General features: G+C 34.9%; 1 protein-coding gene across 1 annotated transcript in view; it reads left to right on the forward strand.

Moving 5' to 3' along the window:
• TENM4 (teneurin transmembrane protein 4) overlaps positions 1 to 17915 on the forward strand; it is a 2724551-nt gene that overhangs the window by 352554 nt on the left and 2354082 nt on the right. The window lies entirely within an intron of this gene.

Consider the following 17915-nt stretch of genomic DNA (forward strand, 5'->3'; position numbering starts at 1 on the left):
AAAACAAGGGTCCATATGAATAAAGGAAAGAAAAGTAGAGAAACTAATGTGAGAGAAACTATGGATTGTTAATTTCTATGAACAATTTAATTTGCTTAGATTTTATATATTTTAAATTCTTAGCACTCGATGAAAAAATATGGACCATCTGTGAAATTCATTCTCATATATGCCTTAGAAATATGGAAATGAATGAGTCATTCTTGTTCTAGGATTTGAATAGGGTGGAGTATTTAGTTTCTTTTATTCACCAAAGTAATTAACTTTTGTCAAAATATTAGGTTTCCCAGTATCATAGCATGCACATTTAATAATCGAGTTTAATTTAATCTGGGAGTTAATTTTGAACTAAGTGATTTTGAAAGTTGGCTTCATAATTTTATTGGCAGGTAGCATTTTTGTTGTTGTTGTTATTCATGTAGCATTCAAGGTGAAATAACCATAATTACAAAGTCACAAATTTTATCATAAACCAATGGAAGTCTAGTTTCTTTCCTAATAAATAATTCAGATGTTCTGTGGATCTATGCTCCTTATGTATCTGTGTAACTTAGCTGAGAAGCAATACAACAGGAGGAATTTTGTTCTTGACTTAAGTGTGTAATAAATTAGATGGCTTACTCAAGAGGAACTGTTGGTGTTTGCATCTCAATTACTTCATTGAATAATGCCAGATACCATGGGAGACTCATTGGAAGTACAATACATATACATTTTAATTTTGACTTAGAAATTGGAATTTATATGGATGTCTACATATGATGTTTTTCTTTTAGATATCTTGGCAATATATTTTTAATCTTTTTGGGGATTAAAAGAGAAAATCTTATTATAGGAGTTGATATAGATACTCATTCCATAGAACTTACTCTTTGCTACTATATGATAATAAACTCGGTTTGTTCCTATAGCATTTCTCTTTTAAATATTCATTTTGCAAGTGAGACAATGCTATCTGATATCACAGGCAAATATGGTAGTGTTGAGCAATTATAATCTATATTCTAAGTATAAGTTGAGAACATGCTAAAATAAAATAGTTCTGAGTTGTTTGTTTGTTTTTTTAATATCCCATGAAAATCTAGAAATAAATAGAACGAATTAAAGGGGAAAAAAAAGAAATTAAATCAATGAGTAGAAGATAACAGCAGTTTTAAAGTGAAAGAGTAACAGAACTAATTTTATGTGAATATGCTATCTATAAAATAGAAAGTCAGAGCATCTGATGATATGTTTGGTTGTTTAATATATTATGTTATTTTAAAATGAAGCATATGAGATATGATGAGACATCTTTCTTGAAAATTTTTTACGCATGTGTTTGTTACCTTAACTAGGCACTCTCTGATTGGCAGTCATATTACAGATAACCCTAATATAGGAGACTGCAGAAAAATGCTATAAAGGACCTCTTGAAATTTAGCATGGGAAGAACTAGTTGTTAAATGTCCATATTGGTGAAATTGTACAGCCATTTAATGGGTCCAAAGAAGCAGCTTTGGGTTTTAATTCCTTCACCATTCACCTCTCATAAGGACAACCATTTTTAGTACCAGTATTTCTGTATTTCATTTACTACTACATTAAGGAATTCATAAGGAATATATAAATCTATATGTTAAATCAGGAGAAAAGTAATGGTTCATTTGTGGTACTGAATTGGAAACACGAGAAACTAACTGATATTTATGATTCAAATACTTCATATGGATGAAAGAGTACATTTAACTTTTATAGGTAAGCAACTATTTCCCAAACAGTTATAACATAATGAATCAGATGTCAAGAATTGTTGTATCAAAGGCTTGCTCCTGGGTCTAAGATTATTTCCTCTTGTAATGTAAGAATTTCTAACTGGTTTGAATATTCTTTCTGATATATAAACCTTGTTGAACAAGAAAATCATTTGTCTAACGTAATTTGTTAAAATTTCCCAACCATATGACTCTTATTGAAATTTGTTTCCTTGATAATGCCACATACCAATACAAAGTCCAGAAGGATATATGAATTCCGTAAAATAACACTGTTTAAGATTTATATTTGTCATTAAAATTATGACTGAAGACACAATTTGGATGTTGATACCTACTGTAAATTAGTAAAGGTTTATTTGTAAGTAACATTTTGTAGCTGTGTAATGTTCCAAGGCTGTGAGGTTTAGGAGGATAGAGACTCTGGTTTACTACTGAATCCTGAGCAAACGAAGTACTCAGACTATAACATACATTAATAAATAGTTGTTGATTTAATAAATTAGTCAATTATATGTTTGAGGTTAAGACTGTGGGTAAACAGAGAATGTTGTTGTTATTATTTAATTATAACTTACACAAAACGTCATGCTTGATTTTGGTAAAGGAACAGTATTGCTTATGTTTAAGATCAAGGACTCTGGATCTGGAATTTGGGGTTGAAAATTTTGTCTCATACAAAGTAAATGACCTTGTGCCTCTCTATGTCACATTTTCATTATCTCAAAGTACTGAATGAGTGAATTATTTTAATGAGCTTAGTGATGTGCGTTTTACACAATAAGCTTTGTGTAGTTATTAGCAATTTTTATTTTCATTGTTGCTGTTGTTGGAAATCAGACACTTCTTCTATGCTTACAGGGTTTGCCTTCTAGTAGGAGAGACAGATATAAACAAAACTATAATATAAAGCATAATACATTTCAAAAACTTGAAATAGAATACTAGGAGGTATTTAATGAGTGAGGACTTTGAATTGTTTCATTAATGAGGTTGCATCTTAGCCTGGCCTTGAATGATTTCATATTATTGTGAAATTTCTCATGTACATTTCAACATCAGAGGACAGTGTTCTGGGCAAGATGAACAGCGAGGAGTAGTTAAACTAAAGAGGCTTGGAAGATCAACAAAACAGCATTATACCGAAATGGCATTTAAATACTAATTAACTTACTAAATAAATGCCCTGTTTAAAACACTAATTTTATATAGTTTCCTGCTAACATTTACTCTTTAACTTGGCTGTCAAGGCCCTCAGTGTCAAGGTTGAACTCCAATCTTATCTTCCAACATTCTCCACCTACCAGTCCAATTTCATTTTATGCTCCAGCTATTCTTTTTCTCTCTTCCTGAATACCACTCTGTACATTTTCCCTCTGCTTTCAAGGATCTTATACCTACGCCTGCCCAGGACAAAATTCCAGCCTTCTATATAATTCATGTTTAAATATAATTTCCTTTATAAAGCTTTTTCTGACTTTCTGTGTCATTTGAAGTTTGACAGATAGAGACCACACACACACACACACACACACACACACACACACACACACACCACAAGGTGGAAGATTAAATTCTCAATTTATTTAATCAAGGGTAGAGAATGTTATTATAGTGAGTTTGGCCATCCAGAACTGGAACAGATGTAGCCTATTTCAGTGTGGATCCCCTTGGCCCCCAAATCCCTAAAGTGTGAGGGCTAGCATGCATCTTCCAGTGACACTGTCCACACATAATAGAATCTTACTGATTTGGGAAGCTGAATTTCTTACTGGGCCATGATGCTTACATAATTGGTGTTTTCATTACTCTCCATGGAGAATTATACATATAATCTATATGTGCTTCCATTTAAGGGAAACATTGATTCCCACATTCTGAACTAATTTGAGTCACAGTGAAGGGGTCTCATCAACTGGGGAAACCAGGGATACGGTGCTGAATAGTACTTGCATTGAGAGCACCGGCATTGCAGAAAACTCAGTTTTCAAATGCCTTTTTATATGATTTGACTTTTCAACTTCTAGCTCCCATAGCATTCCTTTCTACTATGAGCTGGGCTCAAGGCTGGACACTGCCATGATACAGCCCTGTCTTCATGGAGATCATGGTACAGTAGACAACACAGATCAATAGCCAGCTAATTTAAATGCTAATCTGTGTCACCATAGAGACATGTAGTAAGTGCTATGAAAGTATGTAAATAGGGTATCTAATTCATTGTATGTGAATGAGAAGTGCCTTGGAGAAAGTGACACTTGACGTGTTGGAATGAATTAAGTCAGTGAAGAGGTTGGAGAGAGCATTCCAGTCAAATGAATATCATATTAAAGGGCCCTGGAATAAGAGTATATATAATACATTCCGGGAGCTGCATATAAATCAGCATTCTGGCTTCTGCCTAACTAATGTCAGAGTGCCTTTTTGTGCACTCTGTCCAAATCATAGTACCTCCTAGTTGAGCAATTTTTTTTTTTTTTTTATGAGTTACTTGCTGTGGTCATATCAATGTGCTGGTGTTCCATCAAAAAAAAAAAAAAAAAAAATGAATGTCTTGATGCACTGAAAATATTTTACTTAGAAACGTACGCGGTGTGTGTGTGTGTGTGTGTGTGTGTGTGCGCGCGCGCTCGCGTATTAGAGAATGATAGGTAGGTAGGTAGATAAGCAGACAGAGACATAGAAGCATTTAGGTATCTGCTAAGGCTTTATCATTAAGGATAATTTTGCGTTGAGGTCACATTGTTCTTGCATTGTGTTTTTTCACAGTCTGCACATGTTTCTGAAAAACTTTCATTTGAGGAACGCCACTTTTATTGTTGACACTTGAGTGATTATCTTGTTGACTTATAGCACATTGATTTATGTGAAATCCTTTTTTTAGGCACTCGATAAATGCTTGTTGACTGACTGAATTTCACAAACATTTAAGATAAGAATGATGTATATAGTGAAGTCATTTTGCCAACAGGAAACTAACTGGGTGTCAAGATTTGTATACAATGTAAATCATAAGGACATGAGTGTCTTAAGACTGCCTGGAGGAAGCGCACAGATGCACTTTTCCAAGCAACACATTAACTGTTGTGCAGTTTATGGCTGAGAAAAGGCTTCAGGCAGGACCAAACAAACTATTTTTGAGACTAACAATAGAGTAAATCTCCACTGCATTTTCTATATTTTTATAGCATCATAGAGTGTACCATGAAGCAATGTCCACATATCATAGACAAAACAGATAAGAGCACACATTTTGGAATGAGACAGTCCTGCCTGGAGCTGACACCCAGACTTTATCGTAACCATCTATGTAGCTTTGGACATGTCTTTTAATTTCTATAAGGATTGACTTATACAGTAGGCTGGATAATGCCCACCCTTCTCCGACAAGCTGCCTATATCCTGATTCCCAAAACTTGTGAATATGTTGCCTCACATGCTAAAAGGGATTTTGTAAAATGTGATTAAGTTAAGGCTCTTGAGAAGAAGAGGTTATTCTGTATTATCTGGATGAGCCCAATGTAATAACAAGAGTCCTAATAAGAGTGAGACAAGAGGGTTAGTCAGAGATGGAGATGAAATGACAGAAGCAGAAAATGGCACACCGTTAGGGAGATTTTGCAATAGTAAGTAGTAGAGGACAGACTGTCTTCTAAACTCATTAAACAGAAATCAATCATCAGGGATCCTGAAGAACATTTTAACTTTTTCTCTTATTTTTATGGTTAAACAGGCAACAGAGGAGAAATTACTTCTTCAAGTTCACATACCCAATTCAGACATATAATCTTTGTCTCCTGCCTTGCAGATCTGTCTTCTCTCATTTATTTGTTATAAAAGAAACCAGCACCTACCTACAGAGCTTTTCCGGGGACAGCAGTTATTCATTCTGAAATGATTAGGACTTACTAAACCAGATTTGGTTTCTCAAGGTCTAGTTTGCCATGAGTATCCCTTTTTCTCTGAGTAAAACCCCATTAGCCAAAAGCTCAGCTTCACTTTTGGCTTAGAATCTTACTCACTTACAATCCTTGAAACCAGCTTGAGATTTATTTTTTCTAAGATCCCACATTGCTCTTGAGATTTTTGCTGAGTCCAAGGTCTAAATAATTTGCATTCATCTACTCAAAAAATATTTACTTAATATCTACTATCTTTCAAGGACTGTCCAAGCTTCTGAAGACACTATGATGAATAAGATGGTTCAAGAACTCAAACACTCTGAAGTTCAGTGAGGTATGCAGACAAGTAAACAAGAAGTAAAAATAAACCCTGGTAAGTGCTATGATAGAGGCAAGAGCAGGGTACGGTGGGAGAGAGAGGAAGGACAGCTACCCAGTGTTGCCGCAGGAAAGGGTGTAGAGTTGATCAGAAATGTGTTGGACTAGTTGACATTTGAGTCAAGTCCTATTCCTAAAGGACACCAAGGAGTTACAAGGGAGACAATAAGGGAAGGATGCAAAAATGGGGCCATAGAATAAGCAGCATTCCCTTAGGTGTGTGATAAAACGGAAACTGAAACAAAGTTGGAGGTTTACATGCCTGGAGCACAGAATGGCATTTGGGGGGTTTGGAATAAATAGAATTGAGAGTGAAGAGAGAGAGAGACAAGACTGAAGATGAGTAGGATCCAGGAAGGAAGGATCTGGCAAAACATGGAAAGGAGTTTGGACTTTATCGGGGATATGCATGGGTTTATAATGTGAGGAAAGGACATAATCATCTGATTTTGGAAATAGCTCTCTTACTATAAAGTAGACACTAAATTGGAGAAGGGTGAGCTTAAGGCAGGAAGGCAACATTATAGGCTTTTTATCCTAATTAAGTATATTATAAATAAAGGAATTTAAGGTATCCATATTAGTAAATGTTTGATATTTGTAAATATTTGATATTGGAAAGTACACAATTCACATACTTTATAGTTTGAATTTAAATAATATGAATAAAGCTATTATGTACCAAATGTGTCCCTGCTTACTGTGCCCTATAATATATGCTGGGGTCTGGTGATACTTTAGACTTTATGAGTTTCTGCTCTTAGGTCATCCTATCAAGGGAAAGATAATTATGATATTTAACTTAGTTACTACTTCATAAGTAGGACATAAGCATATCTGATAAAAGGAATAACATATTCTTCACAGAAGAATTTGAAAGTCTCTACAGAAGTAGCAATTGAACTTGGTCTTAACATATTTTGTCTAAAAGTTAAAAGAACAAAAAAGATATTGGAGCCAAAACAGGAACAAAAATGAATTAAAACTTACATTTATGAAGATTACTTTTTTATATCTAATTAACAACAAATAAGCAGGTATAGTACGGAAGGTGCACAGGGTGCAAGAGTGAGAGCCTGGTGTAAAAGAGTTCCCAAAGCACATTATGCAACAGACGAAGCAGATAAGGTGTTTTTCTGTGCATTTTAGGAAGACATCAATGTCAACATGGAAGTGACATAATCAAGTATATATATATCTAAGAGAACTCTTTTGGGAGTGAACAACTTATATAATGTATGAAAGAGCGAGGGCCATTGGTCAAGACGTCTAAGTCAGCGGCTCCTAATTTTTTAAGTTGGAAAACCATTACATTTTACAATTTAATGTTTTTCTTATTCTTACTTGGTGGGAGTTGTATTTGTTTTATAGAAACTACAGAAGGTTTTATGTGCATGTATCTCCAGAGACCTCTTATATCGCTGGGACTCCTCAGTCATCCACAGTCAATGACTTAGCACTGATGGAGTCAAAGATGTGCCTGGGTTAAGACGGTAACAATGAAGATGCAGATTGAGAATGATTCAGAAAGTAGACATGGCAGGAATTAGTGTTCCATTAGGTGAGGCGAGACATGTTGGAGAGAAGAGGGGTAGAGGAGTAGGGAGAGCAGTGGGTAGGTCAGAGCCGCCAGCTAGGTAAGAGATGGTGTGGTTGGTAGCGGATGGTATTGTAGAGGCACTTAGCAAGAGTTGGATTGGAAGTATGTTTTGGAAGTTAGATCTGACAGAATTTTTGGTTGTATTTGAGTCATACAATGATTCCAATGTTTGGGAACTGAACAATTTGGTGAATGGTAAGGGCATATGTTATGTTGGGGAATCACCGAGTGTAGAAGGAACATGTCAGGCATTGGAATCTAGAGCTGATTATCATAAATGTTGTGTATTTGTTTTTTTGTCTGTGTATTGTTAGTCTTATTGTCTGTTTCCCCGATATAATGCATACTTCGTATGAACAAGGACATATTCCTGGCTCTACTTCTAATGATGAACATGCAGTGTGACTCATAGAAGGTACCAACTATTTGTTGAATGAGTAAGCTTACCAGAGCCTCTCTGCTTACATCTTTTTTATGTGTTGGGTAATTTTAAGAGTGAAGGCCCCAGAAACAGACTATCTGGTTAAAAACCTTACTTTCCGTATTCACCAGCTATTTAACTCTGGATTACTTCATTTCTCATCCTCTGTTTCTTCATCTATAATAATAAAAAAAGACCAATAATAGTACAATTTCATAAAATTCTGATGGTAAAATAAGTTTGTAAATGGAAAGGAATTAGAATAACACCCTAGTAAGTGGTTAAATGTTCAGGGAATGGTGCTTATTAAAATTATTATTTGATAGTTTAGTGGTTACCAGAGGGTAAGGGGGTGGGGGGTGGGAGGTGAGGGTAAGCGGGATGAAATATATGGTGATGGAAGGAGAACTGACTCTGGGTGGTGAACACACAATGGGATTTATAGATGATGTAATACAGAATTGTACACCTGAAATCTATGTAATTTTACTAACAATTGTCACCCCAATAAATTTAAAAAATAAATTAAAAAAAAAAAAAAACACTGCATGAGTAAGATAAATTAAAAAATATATATATATTTGAAAAAAATCCACAGGTAAAATATGTTTGAAAACCATTACTGCATTTATGTAGAAGGATGTTTTCTTTGTTACATAATGATTACAAAACATTTTGCACTTGAGACACCTTTACGTACATTAATTGTCCTTTTCAGATGTTTGTATGCTAGGCTGGTTTAATAGCAACAATAAATAAATAAGCAGCAGCAGTGTGCTAAATTTTGTTTGTGGGTTTTATGAATGTGTGGATGTGTATGTATCAGAGTGGGGTGGAGGCCTGGAGGGCAGAGAGAGATACATGATTCAGACAAAGGCCATTATTGTTGGGTTTTCAATAATGTGATTTAAAGGTAATCTATCTAGAGTGATTTGATGTCAATTTTTAATACTGTCTCCCATGGGAGGTTTGTCTTCTGTTTTGTTCATAGCACTTTGACTGTCTTTACTACCTGGAACCAGTGGCTCTAAATGGAATATCCATTCCACACTACATACCTCACACCATCCATCTCCATGAGCACCAGGAGAAGCTTTAGAGGAGTCTTTGCCCCACTGAGAAATCATATGACACACCTGCTATTTCTTAGAAAATGAAACTCTTGAGATAAATGTTTGTGCTTTCATTTTCTTTATAGTTCTCACTTCTAAATATGCATTGGTAAAGAAATCTCTCGAGCAGAAAGGTGAGGAACCTCACAAAGCCAGTGACTGCAAGGATGATTATTCTTCTTTGCCCCACAGGTCATTTATTATGGATGAGAGATACATCAGTCTCACCCCATAACCAAACTCCATGCTATTAATGCAAAGGGCTTTGAAGTTGGTTTTTGTGTGGCTGCCAATAATTCCTGTGACTAATGTGTGAAATTCTGTGACTCTGAGCAACTTTAATTCCCCATGCAAATATTTAAGTAATTCTGGTAACCTAGGATGAGTTCCCAGAACATTGGATCTTAGAAACATAATGGTATTTCAAAATCATTTTTAACTGGCTGAAAAAATAATAACCATGACATTTAGTATCTGCCATGAATATATTTTAATTCCAGTTTTAAAGATAAAATAACTGGAGCCCAGGTTGGTTAAATATCTTGCCCAAAGTCATAAGGCCACCTTTAGATTTTGACCTCAAACCCGGGAGCATCGTCATGAGACTCAGGCTTTTCCTATTACATCCAGCCTCCCATCAAATTGCTTCAGATGGGGCATGTGAGGGAGTTTTGTCAGTCACAGAAGCTGTGTGGATTCTGAAAATGGTCACTGGACTGTCACTGGACTGCTTGATTAAAATGCCAAGGCAGACAAAGGAAAACATTAGACTTGTCTCTTTGAAATTGAAGCAGTCTCTCTGTCTTCCGTATGCTGTATATTTCAGACTGATTGCTTAATAAATATTAGCTATGATAATGCTTCACAGAGTTTCTTAAGATTACTGTATGTCTAGCAAGTGATGGGACTCCTTCAGAAGAGAGTGTATCAATTCTGTATGAGATTTTACTTTATTATAATGCAATTTAAATTGAGGGGGAAAAAGAGACACAGTAAACACTCTCCAACTGTTTTGATTATGAAAGAGGACACTGTCTGGTGGTCCCATTGATGTAACCGACATTTACTGAACACTTTCTACGTGCGAAGTGTCCCTGTATGCATTTTATATATGCTAACATTTAATATTTGCAACAGTCCTGTTAGTTAGGTATTATTATTATCTTTATTGTCCAGATAAGAGAAGGTATTATTATTATCTTTATTGTCCAGATAAGAGAACTGGGGCACTGAGGTGGGCGCTAAATGGCCTACCTGGCATGAGCCCCTAGGCATTCTGACACCAGAGTCTAACATCTAGATTCATGTGCTATACGTTCTTAAATATAAATTTAAAATTGGGAAAGTCACTCATTAATTAATTTTTTCTCCCTTCCTTCCTTCCTTCCTTCCTTCCTTCCTTCCTTCCTTCCTTCCTTCCTTCCTTCCTTCCAAATAACATTAATTGAGCACTTTCTATGCCCAACAACTGTGCAAGGGACCTGATGTAGTAAAAACCTGAATAAGATATTTACCCAAAGAGAGCATATAACTTAATTGCGTACACACATGTAATTACTGTGAGTTTGAGCAAAATGACTGTAGTAATGAAATTTAAAAGAGAGAGAGAGAGAGAGAGAGAGAGAGAGCGCGAGCGCGAGCGCGAGCGAGCCATGGAAACATGAAGGAAGGTGAAAATTCATTCTTATTGAGGAATATAGGAAAATTTTACGTAGAAGGATAACTTAAAGTCCTGATAAGAGAAAAATAAAAGACTGAGGGAACCTCAAGAAAAAAAATAAGGAGAACTGAAACTCCATAGTGTTTTTGGAAAGGACTGAATAAACTACATGAATAAACTGAAACAATTCTCCCTAGACTCACTGCTTCTGGTCTATACTTTTGAGTTCTTAATCAAGGCTGCTCTTCAAAATCACTGGGGAACTTCTTCAAAGCACACACATCCTAGCTTCATACCCTAGAGAATCTATTTCACTTGGTAAAGGTTACAATTTGAACATGTGTTTTTATTGTGCCCTATTAAGTAAAAACCACAGCTATTTGTTAATTGTCAAGTTACTGTGCTGTGTCCTCTCTCCTCTGGTATATCTTTGGGGCTTGCCCAGGTTTTCTCCACTTCTGCTTTCATAATATGCTTTTGACACATACCAGGAATAATCCGTCAGAAATGGAAGGTGGAAAGAAGTATTTAGGGAGAAACATAAATATATTTATCACAAATGGTTATAGTTCTTATACTAAGCATTTTTAAAAAAAATATGTATCCTAGATCTTGCCTTTTCATATCTTTGCTATGCATTTCTAAATAATCCAATTATGTATTCCTTTAAACTATGTTCTTTATCAGACAGTGCTGAAGACAAGAAAAACAATCTCAAAGGAAAACTAGAAATATGAATTATGCATAAGGTAGTGCTTTTTAAAAATTGAGCTATAGTTGACATATACTATTAGCTTCCAATATACAGCATAATGATTTGGTATGTAGATATATTACAAACTGATTACCACAATAAGTTTAGTTAACACCCATCACCACACAGAGTTACAAATTTATTTTTCTGGTGATGAGAACTTTTAAAATCTACTCTCTTAGCAACTTTCAAATATACAGTACAGCATTATTAGCTATAGTCATTGTGTTGTGCATTATATCCCCACAACGTACTTATTTTATAACTGGAAGTTTGTACCTTTTGACCTTCACACATTTTGCCCACTCCCAAATCCAGCCTCTGGTAACCACCAATCTATGCTCTGTATTTCTGAGGTTTTTTTGTTGTTGTTAGTTTTGGTTCCACATATAAGTGAGATCATACAGGATTTTCCTTTCTCTGTCTGACTTATTTCACTTAGCATAATGCTTTTGAGTTTCATCCATGCTGTCGTAAATGGCAGGATTTCTTTCTTTTTTATAGCACTATAATATAATTTATAATATAATATTTACTATCTAAATATATAGATAGATAGATAGATAGATAGATAGATAGATAGATAGATAGATAATATATAAACCTTATTTTGCCATGTATAACGCACACTTTTTTGTCCAAATTTGTGAGGGAAAAATAAGAATGCACATTATACAAGGGTAGTACTAATTCCATATCTATATAAATGTTTTTAACTTTTATTCATGCTTGAGAGTTAAAAGTGTAACTCTAGAAATCAATAACGATATCCGTATGCAAAATAATATCTTGGAATATATAATTGGTTTTGTTGAATTTACAATGAACTTGCAACATCAAAGGGTTCTTGGCCTTCTATGGTGCGTAAGTATCATAAATTTGTTACCGGTACATAAAATTTCTTGTACCTTGTATCTGTTCTTGTGTGTTGTAATTATTTGTTAAATAAAATTACTTGTACCATAATATCTTAAAAAGTAAATGCTGAAAGTTCTTTATAATACAAAAAAAAACAAGTACCTAAATATAAACAAATAAAATTTTGAATTAAAAAAGTTAAAATGAAAGATTATTTACCTGAAAGTTTGGGCCAAAAACATGGGTGCACATTATGCACGGGAGCACATTGTACGCTGCAAAATATGGTAACATTTTCTCCATACATTCATAGATGGGCACTTATTTTGTTTCCCTGCCCTGGCTATTGTAAATAATACTGCAATGAACATGGGAGTGCACATATCTTTTCAAGTTAGTGTTTTCATTTCCTTAAGATAAATTCCCAGAAGTGACTAGGTAGTTCTTTTGTCTACATATGTCTATGTACAAATAAGGAATCATTAGAAAACAGGTAGGGATTTTCTTGACCCAGGTCTCCACCCTTATGGTTCAAACCGAAGCGTGTAGCTTGCTCCCTTATCATCTACCCCTGGTTTGGGAACCTCTCTTACCACTTTCTTAGTGGGCCTCTCCAGAATATTCTTCTTACAGTGGTCTTCAGTATCCTGAAGCCTTCCAGCCTCACAAGCACACCATCTGTTCTTTCTTAGCAAATACTTTTTCTAGAGGTAATATCTCTTAAAGCCTTCATGTTTATTAAAAATGAACACATACATACAGAGGCAAACATATACACACAAACACACAAGTGTGTCTTTGTACCTGAATGTGTATTAAATGATAATTCACCTGCTTATCGCACCTCCCTCTTCTTACACACTACTTCTCGGGTAAAATTCCTGGTCACCATTTTTAACACCATCTTTCTTCCATCCTTCCTATCTCCTCAGATGAAATTGCTGTGTAATGTAGAGTTTTGCAGATATGCTCAGTTAGGGCCCTGCTTACACTCTCCTAGAAAATCAAAGGCAATGATATTGGCATATACTCTTCTATAGCTTGAGACATTTTGCTTTTAGATGTGAAATAATAATAATATCATTTATTATGTGACTGATATTGTGCTAAGTAAGGACTTCACATCCATTAATCTATTATTTAATTTTATCGCACAATAGCCCTTTGAGGTAAACATTATAAAACCCATTTTCAGATGAGATGATAAAGGCTTATTGAAGTATTTCTAGTTCTATAGAACTAGAAAGCAATGGTGCCAAGATTTGAACACAGTGTGTTGCAAGCCAACATGCATTCTGTTACATACACATACATATATATGTATGTGTGTGTATATGTATATGAAATTGTAACAACTATATATAGAAATCGAGAGAGAGAGAGAGAGAGAGAGAGAGAGAGAGAGAGAGAGAGAGAGAAGTGTCTTTCAGATTCTGTTAATTTAATGAACAACTAACTGTAATGCATATACCGCATCTTGGTCTAGGTGCTAACGATATAATGATTAGCAGAAGCAGAAGCATTTTTGTTCCTTATGGAGCTTATGATCCAGGAGGGAAGGCAGATATTAAATTATCAAAGAAGTATGAAATTATAGTTGTGATAAGTATGAAAAGAAAGATACATGCTGGTATATCGAGGGGTTAATGTGGACAGAAACATCAGCTTATGTATTTATGAAGAAATAATTTCTAAATGTAAACAGCTGGTCCCCAACTTAATGATGGTTTGACTTACAATTTTTCAACTTTATGATGGCATGAAGGTGATACACATTCAGTAGAAACCATACTTCAAATTTTGAATTTTGATCTTACTACAGGCTAGCAATATGCAATCTGATACTCTCTCATGATGCTGGGCAGCAGCAGTGAGATGATTTTGCCCAACTGTAAGCTAATGTAAATGTTCCGAGCATGTTTAAGGTAGGTTATGTGTATGAATTTCATTTTGACTTGGTATTTTCAAGTTACAATGGGTTTATTGGGACATAACCCCACCGTAAGACAAGGAACATCTGTAAATGAATAGAAGTTTCCTAGGTAAAGGGGGATGAGGAAAATACTTCCAGAAGAGGAAACAGCATTTACAAAGTTTGTGGGACCTGAAAGAGCATAGATTAAATAATTTATTAATAAGTTAAATAAGGTGTTCAAAGCAGGCCCACTTGGAGTTAAGGCTAAAGTATAAGACTCAGGAAGACTGTACATGGTTAAGGACTTTTACCTTTTCATTAAAGCAATGAGAAGACAGTGGAGGATTTTAAGATGACTTAGCAAGATTTTGTTTAGAAAAGATGCTCTGGCTACAGTGTGGAGGGGATTGGGGAAAGGATAAAGTAAATGCAAGATTAGTCAATTCTGTTGGTAGTCTTATTGAGAGGTAACAGGGATTGGCATGAGGTTTTGATGAGTGGAGAGATTTCAACAGGTTTGCAATCTGTTCAGGAAGTAAAATGAAATTGGTGATGCACTGGATTTCATGGTATAGGAAGAACAGGAGTCAGGATGTCTCCTAGGTTCTTGATTTGCGTAACTAGATGAAAAGAATACCAATTTACTGGAAATAAGAATAGTGGGAAAATATATAACTTCATTATTCTATTAGTTATCAACTAATTTATGAGAAATGTAAAATATGTCAGTCATCAGCAGGCATTTGATTGTCAGATATTCCTGGTTCATTGTTAAATGCCCAGATATATGTTTGATAACCAAGGGTTGCAAAAACAGATAAACGTGCTTGAGAATCTTAAAGATTTACTGGGACACCAGGAAATCTGGAAGTCACTATTAAGATCACATATTGAGCTGTCCACTGATAAAATCAGGATGATCAAATCTATTTATAGGTAAATTTTTGTAATGATGTGGTCAATAGTAAATAATAAAGTATTTTTTGAATAAATTAATTTTAATTCAAAGAAGGAAAGTATTCATAGTGTTTGCTGATTAGACATTCAACAAATATTTTTTTCAATTTAATAATTTAGTTCAAAGTAATGTACAAAAACAAATCATTTTGAAAAATGGGAAAGAATCACAAAGTTAGATTTCACTTTAATCCCAGAATAATGCATTATCATAGTTTTTATAAGTTTAGTTTTGCTGTGTCTCCATTCTCTCCCATATCACACGTGCACGCTTGGCTTTAGAATCCATCAAAGGGTTAATTCATTCTTAATGGAGACCACATAAGGATGGCTATCCACTAAGGAGTGTCAAAAGATGCATAATGATGATGTGAGTGGTTTCTCCAACTACTTGAGTAATCTGGGCCACCAGATGTCAGTACAGATTAAGCAATGGTGAAAGGCTTCCCACAGTGTAAATTCTACTGACAAGTTAAGCAAACACAAAAGGATTTAACTTAACTTTTAAAGAAAAATAATTGGGCAGTTGCTTTGACCCCGCCTCCCCCTTCTTTCTGCCTTCCCTCCAGTGCATCTGGAAGAATGAAAAAAAAAAGAAAAATAAGGAATGCCTATGTTGCATACACTATCAAATTTTGCATCACTTTTGCCTTTTATCCTAATAAAAAAAGCATAGATGTTACAGTCCAGCAGAACATAGTTTTTGTTTCAGCAATTTGTTTGATTGTGAGCAATATTTTCAAGCTCCATTTTTCTCTGACTTCATAAAAGAAGGCTGTCCCAGCTCATTTATATTAATGACCCTTTACACAACTACCTTGCTTATAAGGGGTGCACTGCGGGCTGAATATGTTTCCATTATAATGGCCACCTATAATGGGTAGTTAATCATGAAGAAAATTCATTAGCTGAATGTCACCAGAAACCTATGTCGTTTGGCAAATGAACAGGGGAGAGCCAGTTTGAGTTTTAATTTCTGCAATGAGCTCTTGTTATAAAATTCCGTTCCTCCATATGAAATCGGGCAGAGAATTAATGGCATGACAAATGGCTGATGGAACCTGATGAGAGTCCTTGATTACCAGAGAGTTTGTTATTTTTGTAGAAGTTTCCAGAAATTCCTCATCATCAGAAGTTATATTCTTTTTATTAGTTTCAGTCTACAAAACAATGTCATAGTTAGAGATTCACACCCTTCACGAAGTGATAATCCTTCTTCCCCATTCTACTAACCCTCTGATATTGTATAGAGCTGTTACAATTCCATTGACTCTACTCCCTATGCTGTACTCCACATCCTGTGGCCATATATACATATATATATGTATATATATATATATATATATATATATATATATATACACACACATACATATACATATACATATACATATACATATACATATACATATACATATATATATAAATTATAGTTGACATTTTGTATTCAGCTTCTGCTTCACGTGTACACCACAGTAGTCAGGCATCTACACCATTCATGAAGTGGTCTCCCTAATCAGACAAGTGCCCATCGGACACCCTACAAAATCCACAACATTATTGATTATAGTCTCCAAACTGAGAAGTTATATTCTTGCATGCCCTGAATTTTATGTTTTAAGTCATGAACTACTAAGGAAACTGAAGCAGGTATAGGTGTTGATCAAGACTAAAATTTCGGTCTGTATCAATCAGAATTCTTTTGTAAATCAACTTCAGTTCAAACTTATTGACAGAATACTTGATATTTCACATACTAATTTGATATTTATTCAGTGAACAGTTCTTGAGTACCTACTCTACACAAGATACTTTTCCAATTGCTAGGGATGCACTAATGAACAAGACTGAAGCAACTGACCCTTATGAAGCTCAGCTTCTATTACAGAGCGGTGGGGGGATATGGAAGTACAGAGGGAGAAAATACACAACTTAGCAATGAGTAATTTCATACGTGTTATATTAAGAAAAGAGATAACATTTAGAAAAGAACTAAAAAAATGATCATGGGAAGGAGCCATCTATATTAAGTTTCAAGCACTGATGACAGAAATGCAAAGACTTCAACTTTACAACCTTTGCTTCCTGGCCTCAGAAAGAGATTGACTACCTATTTTTTTTTTTTTTACCAACTTGAAAATTCTCAGTGAGAAATATTGCCCCAGTTGCTTATAAATAGAGCCATCGACTCTACCTCATAAGACAGGGTTAGAGTAAACAAATAGCTTCCAGTTAGAGCCACATGGTTGAAGTGGGTGGAGGAAGAGTTCCCATAGAAATGAGGGAAGTGGAGGGCAGCTAAAACAGCGGGTGTCTACTGAAAGCATAAATGTCAGTTTCACTAGATTTGGGTAAAATTGGCATGCATGTGCTTCAGCGGTGATAGAGTGAACCTGCGAACATTTTTTTGAAAGTAATTTGGCAAGTCATTTCAGAGCCAAAGGAATGTCCAAACCTTCTTTGACCTATCCGTGCATTTTGATAATGTACTCTATGAATTATATTTTAAAGAAAAAATATATGCATAAAGATGGTTATTAAAGGGTCAATTTAATAATGAAAAATAAAAAAAAAAAGCAGCCTGGGTAGTCACCAATATTTGAG

This window comes from Rhinolophus sinicus, chromosome 14, assembly GCF_057876585.1.
Source record: "Rhinolophus sinicus isolate RSI-liver-muscle chromosome 14, RSI-T2T, whole genome shotgun sequence".
NCBI classification, from domain to species: domain Eukaryota; kingdom Metazoa; phylum Chordata; class Mammalia; order Chiroptera; family Rhinolophidae; genus Rhinolophus; species Rhinolophus sinicus.